This window comes from Gavialis gangeticus, unplaced genomic scaffold, assembly GCF_001723915.1.
Source record: "Gavialis gangeticus isolate Ggan-Ray unplaced genomic scaffold, GavGan_comp1, whole genome shotgun sequence".
Lineage (NCBI taxonomy): Eukaryota > Metazoa > Chordata > Crocodylia > Gavialidae > Gavialis > Gavialis gangeticus.
Genome location: NW_017728996.1, coordinates 53,923,474 through 53,934,899, shown reverse-complemented (window position 1 = coordinate 53,934,899; position 11,426 = coordinate 53,923,474). Strand labels below are relative to the sequence as shown.

General features: G+C 49.2%; 1 protein-coding gene across 2 annotated transcripts in view; it reads right to left on the bottom strand.

Annotated features, from left to right (window-relative positions):
• The window catches only part of RBPMS2 (RNA binding protein with multiple splicing 2), a 53,419-nt gene that overhangs the window by 34,068 nt on the left and 7,925 nt on the right, over positions 1-11,426 (bottom strand). The gene's annotated exons all lie outside the window — the stretch shown is intronic.

The window sequence follows — 11,426 nt, the reverse complement described above, 5'->3', positions numbered from 1 at the left end:
CGGGGGGGGGGGGGGGCAGGATTTTTCCTGGTACAGTGTCAGAGATCACACCTCATCACATCTCCACCCACATAGCTGGGCCTGCAAGAGCTCCCCAGTGCAGATATTACTTGGAATTCAGAGCTTGGTCTCCTAACAAAAAACCATGGACTAAATATAGACATTGGACTTACAACGCATTATAAAAACTGCCTGACATCCAACTCCCCAGGTACCTCTCCACTATTTAGCTGCTACATTCATCCCCCTTCCTTCTCCCCCCACCCAGCCTGTCTGTCACCCACTGACTCCTCAATTTACATCTTCACTGACTGCCTGCCTCACACACAGACCAGACCAGCCTCTGGCTTCTTTACTGTTTATTCCATCCAGAAAAAGCACAAACTGCAGGGGCTTCCTCAGCCTGATGAAGGCTTTTTAGACCCAAAAGCTTGCTAAGAATTCCCCACCACCACTTAAGTTGGGGTAATAAAATATAATCAGATTCACCCAAAAAAACCTAGTCAACAAAAAAGTAGGCACTCAAGTTGCAACAGTCCCAAGCTCTTGGCCTCACTTGGGATAGAGCTGTTCACCTTATCCAACTGGCAGTGCCAGAGATCAAAGCTAAGTTACAGAGCATCAGACCAAACAAGCATCCTTGAACTATGTTCATTTTCCTCCTTCCAACTAAAGTTATTCAGACTATTCTAGTCAAGCAACTAGCGGAGAAGCCACCCTTTCCCTTCCCTCCCCAAACAGGTATCTAGTGTAACCTATCCCATCCTCACCCCTAACCACTAGACCGACTCCTACTTTGCCACAGGCAAGGTCCCAACCTAATCCCATCCCTGCTGCAAGGCCATTTTAGCCTGGTCTGCATTTAGACAAGCCAGACCCTTGGGAGCAGGAGTACTATGTGGTGTTTCATCTAGGACACATCTAGAGCATTAGAAAGGATCTGTTGTGGGCAGCCATATTATTCAGCAGGCTCTGCTTGCTTAGTTCTTGCTGCAGAAAGGACACATCTTCATATGCTCCAGTTGCTGGTCAGGGCTGCTTGTACTACTGAATATGCAGCACCTGCACAGATGCTGCCTGTGCATAGCTGGTGACTGAACAGCATCAGTCCAGAGTACAACGAGCATCTGCCATGTGTTCCCATAGGACACTGGCCCATTTCTCTGTATGGAAAGCAGCCACACTACAAGCGCTGTGCTTACACATGCATTAGCCCTGTAAAGTTGCCTTCCCTCTTCAATATTTCAGGATTCCTAGTACGCTTCGCCTGCAGAAGGGGGATGCTTTTTCTGTTCAGATAGAAAGAAACATGCCTAATGTTATTTAACGTGGTCCTATGAGGTGTTGATCAGTAAGTCCTTGTGACAGGGCTGCTAGAAGGAAAGAGCTGCATTAGTTTCAGGTAGATCAGGGAGATCTTTAAGGAGTCCTGGGAAATAGCTTGAGTAGTTTAGATCTCCTTCCTTGTCTCCTGTGTTTCTAAAGTGATGTGTTGAGCTCAGGACAAGTATGGTTCACATTAACAACTCACTCTGAATTACACAGTCCCCATCAACATTAATTTAATCCATTTACAACAAAGGTAGGAAGAGAAGGGCTCTGGCAGTCTTCCCCACTAGTATTTGAAAGTTGTTCAAGCCATGGCAAGTAGAATAAGCCACTGGAAAAAAAAACTAGCTCAAATTCCAGCATTGCTCATCCCCAAGCTCAACAGGAAACTTGGGGAGTGAGAGATTGTCCTGGGCAACCTCCAACTGTTGCCAGCAACCAGTTTGGCCCTCCTCACAGGAATGGTTGGTTTCTCTAGACTACTTCTTGAAAACCTACACTGGTAAGAGCCACCCGCTTGGCTTGGGACCTGGTTGGATGTCCCATCTCCCACAGCCCTGTATGCCATAGCTTCACTTCTCAGCTCCCTCCCTTCCCCTCCTCCCACCCAGGGAAGGGAAAGTAAATCCACATAGATTATAGCACAAGGGAAATGTTACAGATGTCTGGAGACTAGACAGACACCAGCTATATATGCACATGCTTTAGGATGAAGATCACAGAAGTGCAGACTCTGGAGGAAGGAAGAGCAAGAAAGGGGCTCTAGGGACTGAAATCCACACGTACTCTCAAGCCCCATCACATATACAATAAGAAGAAATACTGATTTATTGGTAATGACACTCCATGTCAGTTGACTGGTGCAGTCAACTGGGATAGTGGGACAACACCCCGATGGGTCCGAGAGATCCAGTTCCCGTTAGACCAGGGCTCTAGATGCTTCTTGAACAGCTGCCCCTTCACCCTCCCCAAAACATCTCCAGTGTCCTGTGCTCATGTTGTAGCATCAGACTCAGGCAGGCTCTTTGGTGCTTAGGAGTAACAGACAAGGCAAAGTGTTGAGCCCATACAGGTATTCCTGGAGCCGCCTTTAAAACCCAGCGTTTTGGGAAGAGTAGGGCAATTTTGTGGGGGTGGCCCTTTGGGACCGTGGGAGAAGTCTCTCCTTGGAGGACAGTAACAAATTCCCTCCTCATTCCCCACTCTGGAGGCTGTGCCTACTGCTCTAATCTTGGATTCAAGAAGTCTCAACAATAGCACCGCACTGGGAGGCAAATCCTGTTATCCTTTGCCCCTCGCTCCCCTCCACCAAAGTTTCACCTCAGTAGCAGTAACTCCACAGGTGTAGGAAATGGGTACAACCAGAGAAGAGGCAGGTTTCCAAGAGAATCATTAAGTGTGGGACCGGGGTGCTCTCCTTAGCCAGTTTCCATCTAGCATCCCACTGCACCTTTTCCTTACAACCATCTACCATAGCACTTGCAACCCTATCTAAGCCTCCCAGCCTGACCTAAAGTTGATCTAGAGCAGCAACCCCTCTGCCCAACTCCAAATCTCTTTCTCCACCTCCCCCCCACCCCAAATTATGTGGAAAAAAGCATTACTCCCTTTCTGAGCATTAGAGAAGCAGACAACTTTTTTTTCCTTCTTGTTTAAAACAAAAAAAAGTGATACTCAACTCCAGAACAAGATTCACAGCCCAAAAAGCTAAGTGGATGCAGGCATCTCACCATCCCAGTTTGGAGAAAAGTCAACCTTAACACTGTTCCAGTTCCCACAAGAAGTCAGATGGGGGCAGAAGGTCCTCACCCTGCCTGGCATAGCCAGGCTGGCAACCCTCTGCCCCACCATCTTGGAGATGGAAAAACAATTTTGTATTAGCATAGGCAGAGGAAGGAGGAAAACACAAGTTAAAACACACCAACTCCACTAGCACCTCTCACCACACAAGAATGAATACACACTGCACTTTCTTTTGTGCAGTGCCCAACTCCATAGGCACACAAAGTGCACCAACTGAAGCCGTTCAGGACATAGTTGTACACGTGCAGCCTGTTCTAGACAAGAAATGCCGTGCCAAGCCACTTGGCGCATAGATCAGCGGCTCCCAACTTTTTTTTGCTGTGATCCGCTGCTGGGAGCAGAGTGCGGCGGTAGCAGCCTGGGGGAAAAGGAGTTCCTGGCACAGCTTGTCCTTTGTGTGGCACTGCTGGCATTGCCCCTGCAACCCTTATTTGGGAACTGCTGGCATAGATGGTTGGGGGCAGTAGGAATATCAGAACTTCAGGCACCTGAAAAATGTCACTGACAAGAGTTAGACCAAGAGGCAGAGGAGGACAAGTTTTTTCAGGGGGCAGGTGGGGGGGGGCTTTCACACCTAAACCATCCACCAGTCCCAGAGTTTTGGGGTTACCTGCACAAGATGAAGTTCTGTCACTTGTCAGTGGCAATAGCCCAGGGGCCCTTAATGATGGGAGCAGATTTAGCCTTTTGCTGGTGCATTGTTTTTTGTTTTTCAAGTCACTTCCCACTCAGGTTTATGGGCGCTTAAAAGTTCAGTCCAGACCAGAACACAGTCTGACCTAGCAGCAAAAAGATTGGACAAGATCATAGAAAGTGAGGGTTGGAAGGGACTTCAGGAAGTCATCTAATCCAACCACCTGCTTAAAGCAGGATCATCCCCAACTAGATTATTCCAGCCAAAGCTTTGCCTAGCTGGGTTTTGAAAGCTTTCAAGGATGGAGCTTCCACCACCTCTGGGTAACCTGTTCCAGTGTTTTACTACCCTCCTAGTGAGAAAATTCCTCCCAATACCTAACCTAAACTTCCCTTGCTGCAGGGAAGTTGTTCCTTCTTCTGTCATCTGCCACCACTAAAAAACAGTCCAGCTCCATCCTCATTCAAACCCCACTTCAGGTAGTTGAAGGCTGCTATTAAATCCCCTCATTTCTCTCTTCTCTAGACCAAATAAGCCCAGTTCCCTCGCAGTCATAACCCCCAGACCTATCACCATTTTTGTTGCCCTCCACTGGACTCTACAGTTTGTCCACATCCTTTTTACAGTGGGGGGGCCCCAAAACTGAACACAGTATTCCAGATGTGGCCTCACTGGTGCTTAAAAGGGGAATAATCTCTTCCCTTGACCTACTGGCAACACATCTACCAATGTTGCCAAGAAAGCTAATTTCATACTGGGCTGCAAGGGCAGACTGCTCGCTCATATTCAGCTTATTGCTCACTTTAACCCCCAGGTCCTTTTCTACAGAGCTGCTGCCCAGCCAGTCAGCCCCCAGCCTGTACTGGTGCATGGGGTTGTTCTGTCCCAAGTACAGGACTTTGCACATGTCCTTGTTGAATCTCATGAGACTGCTTTTGGTCCAGTCTTCCAGTTTGTCAAATACCATATTAACCAGAGGTGTCCATACTCCCCTCTGTCCAGAGATTCCTCTCGAGGAAGTCACTTTGATTCTTGCCCAGGTCTGCCTCTACTACCACCACCTCAAACAGCTAGTGAGCAATAGATATGGAAGGCTGGCTGTGCCCAACACAACCAAGAGCAGTGGACTAGCCTGGGAAGGAAAGCCCTGCATCATGGCTATATCCACCCCAAGCAGTGCCAATATAAACAGCCTGTCAGGCATTTCTCAAGCATAATTTTTAAAAGGGAAAAAGCCAGGTTTTTTTAAAAAAAAAAGGCTTTGAGCAAACCTCAGATTTTAGGGGCCACTCCAAGGGAAAAGGTACTCTTCAAAACCTTAGCACAGGTGGCTGGCATGTCAGCTATCCACAGAAAGTGCTGATCCAGCTCTTAAAGCTAGGGCTCAGATGTGTCCCATGGAACAATCGACCAACTTTAGCCAAGTGAAGCTCTCCTCTACAAGCAGGTGGTCTCTTAGCTCAGAGAAACTGAACCCACAGACATTAAAGTTCCCCCCACCACCCCAGGCCCCCTGGCTCTTCCTGTCGTGCATGACATGGTTTCAGCCTCTACAATGCACGCACTATCACTACAGATACCAAGGCTCCTGCTTTGCCAGAGATGTGCTGCAGCATTGGAGAGGTTTTCTTGGAAAACTGCCTCCAAAAAAGTGATAACAATCTGCTATAAACATAGCTATGCAGCCACTTTTGGATGAGACACCATGTACTCCACCTGCAAGACAGGGCAGCCCCCTCATGCATTAGAAGCCAGGCAGTGCTCCCATGCAGCTGGGACACCCGATCCACAGGGGATTACAGCCCTGGCCCCCATGGCCAGTTTGCAGCGCTGTGCGTCAGCTCGGAGCCTGGAGCTCTGGACGAGATGCAGCTGGGGCCACTTGACGACAGCCTGATGGAATGTTGTGATGCAGTCGGCTGTAGGAGCCGGGACTTATAAGGCACTCCCAAGTAATGCAAGGAACATGGAGCTTGCAAAACAGGACTGCAGGAAGAGAAACATTTAGAACTTTAACCACAAAGATTAGAAAATATTACGTTAGCTGGCAGACTCATCTGTCAGCTCAAGATGTATTCTCCGAGCCTTAAAGTTCCTGCCACTAGGCACCATGTTAGAAGGGCCAGATTCTGCATGGAAAGTTGAAGCTGTATTTAATAGAAGAGGTTGTCACTAACATTAAGCCCTGGTCTGATGTATTCCCCTTTTAAAGGCTTTGAAAGGGAGTTGATATTTCTAAAAATGATCTCAGCTCAAAGAAGAGCCTGTAAGTTGTCCTCCCACTAATGGAGAGCACAAAAAAGGTACAGGAAGGTTTCAGGGCAAGTCACTTGAGTTGCAGCAATGCTGGTGAACTGCAGTGCTCTTCCTAAGCAAAATAGCCCAGTCCCTGCCCAACCACAAAAGACAGACCCCCAAGGTCAGTATTCAGAAGACCAGGTGTTGGGACCCTCCAGGCACTTGGCCTGCAGCTTGCAGCAGTAGCAACAGAAACCACGTTCTCTTCAGTGGACCGGGGCAGGGAAGGCATACCAATTCCTGGGGGAGACTGCATCACAAGACCACTGCACTGGCTACTCTGCAAGTCTGAGACCAAGGACCAAATGCAGCATAAGACCCAACCTGCTTTTTTTGTCCCAAGACTGGGCCTTCAAGGCAAGACTGAAGGATCTTTGAATACAGAATAGCAAGCAGAGCAGCATCCATGCCTATCCAGCTTGGTATCACAGAAAGAGCCCTCCAGTGTGTTCAGGAACAGGAAAATGGCTTCAGTCAGTATAGACAGGACCCCCCTTGGTGGCCATGGGCTGACTCTGCTGGTCATTTAGCTTCCAAAAGCACCCAAGAGCATCCTGCCACTCAGCCATATTCCAGCCTGGACACATGCTACTGAGACTGTTTCCCCAATGGTTTCACTGCATGTGACAGCCATATTTCAAAAGCCGCTCAGGACAGAATGCAATAGCCAGCTAGACAGCTGCATTTCTGGGGGGTGAGGGCAGACATTCCTAGTGTCTAGCCCAGCAGTGCAGTCAAGGAGTGCTCTCATGAAGTCGCTGTTCTCCCCAGCCTGTCTCCCCCGCATCCTCTCCAGAGTCCCAGACAAAGGTCTGAATTTGCTTTCCAAGTCAAAGCTCTGTGGACAGACTGCTCCAAAAAAAAAAAGAGGGGGGATGTGACCCATGGGCTGGAAGCAGCCCGCCAGGCCATTCTATCCAGCCAGTGGGGCCCCTAAAAAACTAAACTTTAGTCTTCCCCTGGCTGCCTGTCATGCAGGCCCTGACGGCTTGCCAAAAAACTCAGCAAGCGGCCCTCCACCTAAGATAATTGCCCACCCCTGGTCCACAACAAATCAGTTGCCTGCAGAAGACTGAGCCATCTGTTTACTAGAGATCTTGCTATACTAGTTGGGGAGGGAAGAGAGAGAATCTTCATGCACTGGCAGAGATGCATCTGCTGCTGCATTTTAGGGGTGACCAACCACTGTTTTTGCATACCCATCAGTGATGGTTTATATGGCTGGACTTCAAGCAACATGGCTACTTCTATCAAATCAGAGGCACACATAGAAGAGCTTCTAACAAGTAGCACATGGAGGGTGGAGAGGGAGTGGGACACCTGTATTGAAGAATAAAGTGAGAGTTTCTCCCATCTAACACCCACCCCCCATGACTGCACAATTCAGCTGTGGTGCAGCAACCTGCCCTCCCCACTGGTGCACGGGGAGTCAGATGCAAGTCCATAAAGGCATGAGAACATGGGGCTGAGAGCAACAGTCAATCCTCTTTGCCCAACCAGGCATGAAAGTAATTTTAAACAAGTCATAGGCAAGAATGACTGATGGAGACAGAGGGAACCTATCCCAAGCTCCCCTATGCAGCACACCAGTGCTTAGGCCCCTGCCAAAGCAAATGCAGTCCTGTCCATGTGAGGGGAATAAATGGACAGGGATGGAGGCATGCAGTGTCAGTTTAGTGGCAGCCATCAGTAGAGCTGTGCTGGCTACAAAGCAGAGCAATGCAAGCGCATGGGAGGAAGCAATGAGGATTCCTGCCATTATTTCCCCCCCCAATTGAGAAGTTAAGCTCAGAAATGGCTGAAGGGGATGCAGGGGAGTTTTATCCCTGCACATCTGGCTACAGGGAGCTGTACTAAAACTGGGTTCTAGCCCACCTGCTGTGGTCAGGGCAGGAAGACAGCACTCAGCTCACCAGGAAAGGGAGACAGATGCTCGTTTCTGTGCGACAGGGCAGGAAGCACATGAATGGAGATAAGTCTGGTACAGCAGGCTAAGTCCCACAAAATGCTGCCCGAGATTAGTACCATTGGCCCAACCCAAGGAAGCCCTGCTAGGCTGGAGGACAGTGCTCAGCTCTGTACCAGGCAGCTTCTACTGCTCTGTTATTAGCTCAACTCCATTCACAGCTACAGCAAGAAACAGGTTACTGCCTGGAGCATTTGCTACAGCCTTAGATATCAGAGTTCAAGGAAAGCCTGACTGAGGCTTATAGCAAGAGCCCACTCATGGGACTACCGTAGTGAAGTGGACAAGGGACAGATGCATCATGACACTCCCTGTTGATGTTTTGAGTGACAGTGCAAGGACTCCCAGACCAGATGGGTATGTGGAGCAGCAAGAGAGTCTAGAAGCCAACACCCTGAAGGCTGCTCACGCCCAGCCTCAGCCTAGAGTGCAACCCATAAGGAAAATTTTCAGAAACCTTCTGACAGGAGGACTTGAGTGCATGCATCCCATGCACCAGGGGCCCAGGCAGGGGAAGGGGTACTTCACTCCTGTAGCATTCTCTGCACCACATTAGAAGAGCTCAGCCCTTCAAACTGCTCAAGGCCATGGGCCCAGGATCACTGAGACAAGGAGGTTGGTGGCTCCAGATGGCTGCATCCAGGTCTTCATCTCTCCATAGTGTATGGCTGGTTGCTCCAGGTGGCAGAAGAGGCCAGGACCAGAAGGACCAAGGAGATGTGCCCGGGGCTCTGGAGAAAGTTCCTGCCCAACATACTCCGTAGACAAAGGCTGTCAGTATCTAGGGTTAGCTTCACCCTTTCACTAGCAGCAAAACACTGTAGTCAGCCATGGATTTCAGATACCAGGTGCAGGCCTAGACTTCTGATGCTTTACAACACTGATGCAGTACAGCAGTGGTATCTCTGCTGAGCACACCCTCAGGCCCTGAGTGGGGTCCCTTCCCTCAGCCAAAAGGAGTCCCAGCTTTTAAGTACGTCATTAGTTCTGATCTTATGCAAGGAAGGAGTCCATTGCCAGAAACAGAAGCAGTACAAGAGAGCTAATCAACCTAGTTGAGCATTCAGGCCCTACATCCTCCCCAAACACCAGGGCAGACCCAGGACTATGCCCAACCCATGTCTTGACACAGAAGACCATGCAAACATGGAAGAGGGATAGAACAGAGCATATATGCAGGGCAGAAGCTCAGGAAGAAGACAGGCCAGGGGCAGGGAGGGCCTGCAGTAAGCCCAGACAGGCACGCAAAACTGTGCAGGAGTTGGATGGAGCTAGTAGGAACACACGTCATCAAGTGGGGAAAACCCACCACCCCCATCACCCTCCTTACTGCAGAAAGTTCAAGGTCCGCCTGAAGAAAGTGGCAAAAAGGGTTCCTTGCACCTCCTGAACCTACATCCACACTTGGGAGCCTTGTGGGCCGTCCTGCAATTGTCGTCTCTCTCTCTAAAGCAATCTAGAGGTCTTGGAGTCTGGCAAGGACAAGCCATGCCCCAGATGTTAGGCATTAGGCTGTGCTGCCACATTCTCCCCATATACAGTCACCAGGGACTCAGAACAGCATCCAGACAAGATCTCGTCCAGAAGCTTGTGCACCACATGCCTTCTGCCTCATAGGCAACCGCAGGGAGAGCTACAATTGGTGCGTCCAAGAATTACACAGAGCATTCAGGCCATTTGGGGACCATACAGCTGAACAAGAGATTGGCGTTCCAGCAGCACTGACCTCTGTGGTCACTCCAAGCAGCCAGTCGGGGTCTAGACTTACTGGCCAGTTGCATGCAGTTCCCCATCTTTCATTGCACTCAGGCAGTGTCTGAGCATAGACCTTCTACTTAGCCTGAGGGAGTCCACCCTCTTATCTCAGTATTGTCCCCATTGAGGGATAAAACACCAGCTCACAGAAGCCTGGTAGCTAGGGTTGCAGGGCAGTTCAGGCCATTCCCGCCAGCTAGCAAAACAGCTTCCTATATTCCATCCTTTGGACAGAAACAAGCTCCTCAGCTCCCAGATCAGTCCACGTAACTGCCTTCAAGGGCAGTCTGGAGGACGTGAAGGAACATATTGCTATGGAATCCATAGCTATATCCAAGGGGGAAGGAAGAAGGGAACCAGTGACTCTCATGGAGTGAGGCCAAACGCTAGTAATCTGAACACAGACCTTGGACTGGACTCCCTGTGGAAAGGGCCATCAGGCAGTTAATAATCAAGTTAAAAACTAAGCCTACTCCGACGTGGGTGGTTTTCTATCCTCAAGACCTAGAGCAGTTTTGTTCCAAGAGAAAGATTCAGAACAGCCCAATGTTAAATTAAAGACAAACTTCAACTCCATCCCTCCCTGATTGATTCGTAAAGCCAGGAACAGCTTTGGACCTGAGGAGCAGCTCTCCACACCAATAGGTAGATTATAGTAGCATCTAGCAGCCCCAGGGGCCAATTCCTGGGGAAGACTGCATGCCCAGTCTTCTGTCTTTGCTGCACGTGTACCTGGTCACTGCTGCCTAGTCTTTGCGTTCTATTCACCTCCTAGTTTTTCCATTTCTGCAGCATGTCATGCAGTCTCCTCCAAAAGAGAGCTCCAACAGCTCAAAACACCCTCCCTGCAGAAGGGTAAAGGCATGGGCATCTCCTTCCTGTTATGGAAGCCAGAACTGCCCCACACCAGCCCTTATGAAGCACCTCTGAGGGCAGTGGCTCCATCTGGCATTACTACCATCTTCACAGAAACAGGCATTTATGGCCATTGTCATACAACACTTTGCAGAATTCCAAGCCATTCAGAGCCTTTACATCAGCCACTGGCATGCCCTGTCCCATAGGTAGGGATGACTGCACCAACCCTACAATCCAAGTTTGGATCCAAAAAGTCAAGATCACTGCATCTAGAAGGTTTGCCGAGCTACAAGATTAACTAGACAGGAATTGTTAATTTATTAACAGAGACTATGCCTCATAAGCAGGTAGGCCTTCCTCACCAAAAATATGCAGTAACTTCTTGGCAAGGTAGGACCTAGTAATTAGTTAGCACTTTTACCTGCAGGCACTGCCCACCTATCCCTTCCTGCAGCAGCTTTGATTTTTTCACTGAAGTCTCCCATCCAGCCACAGAACAAGTCAACTTTCTCTGGTTATCATACCACCTTTCTGGTGGAAGCCATGTTGACTTAAAAATCAGTCAGAGAGGATCCAAGATACTTTCCAGATAGCCTAATAGATTCCCAAATTACTACATCAAGTCCCATCCCAGTGAAGGAACTTCATTCCCCAGTTGAGTGGAATGAGAAGTAGTTTCTACTTGAAGATCCCACATCCCCTTCTCCTCAAGCCAGTATCAAAACCTGTTTCCCCACAAGCAGCATCCCTGTGTCTTTTCAGTGTGCTAAATTTGCATTCCAG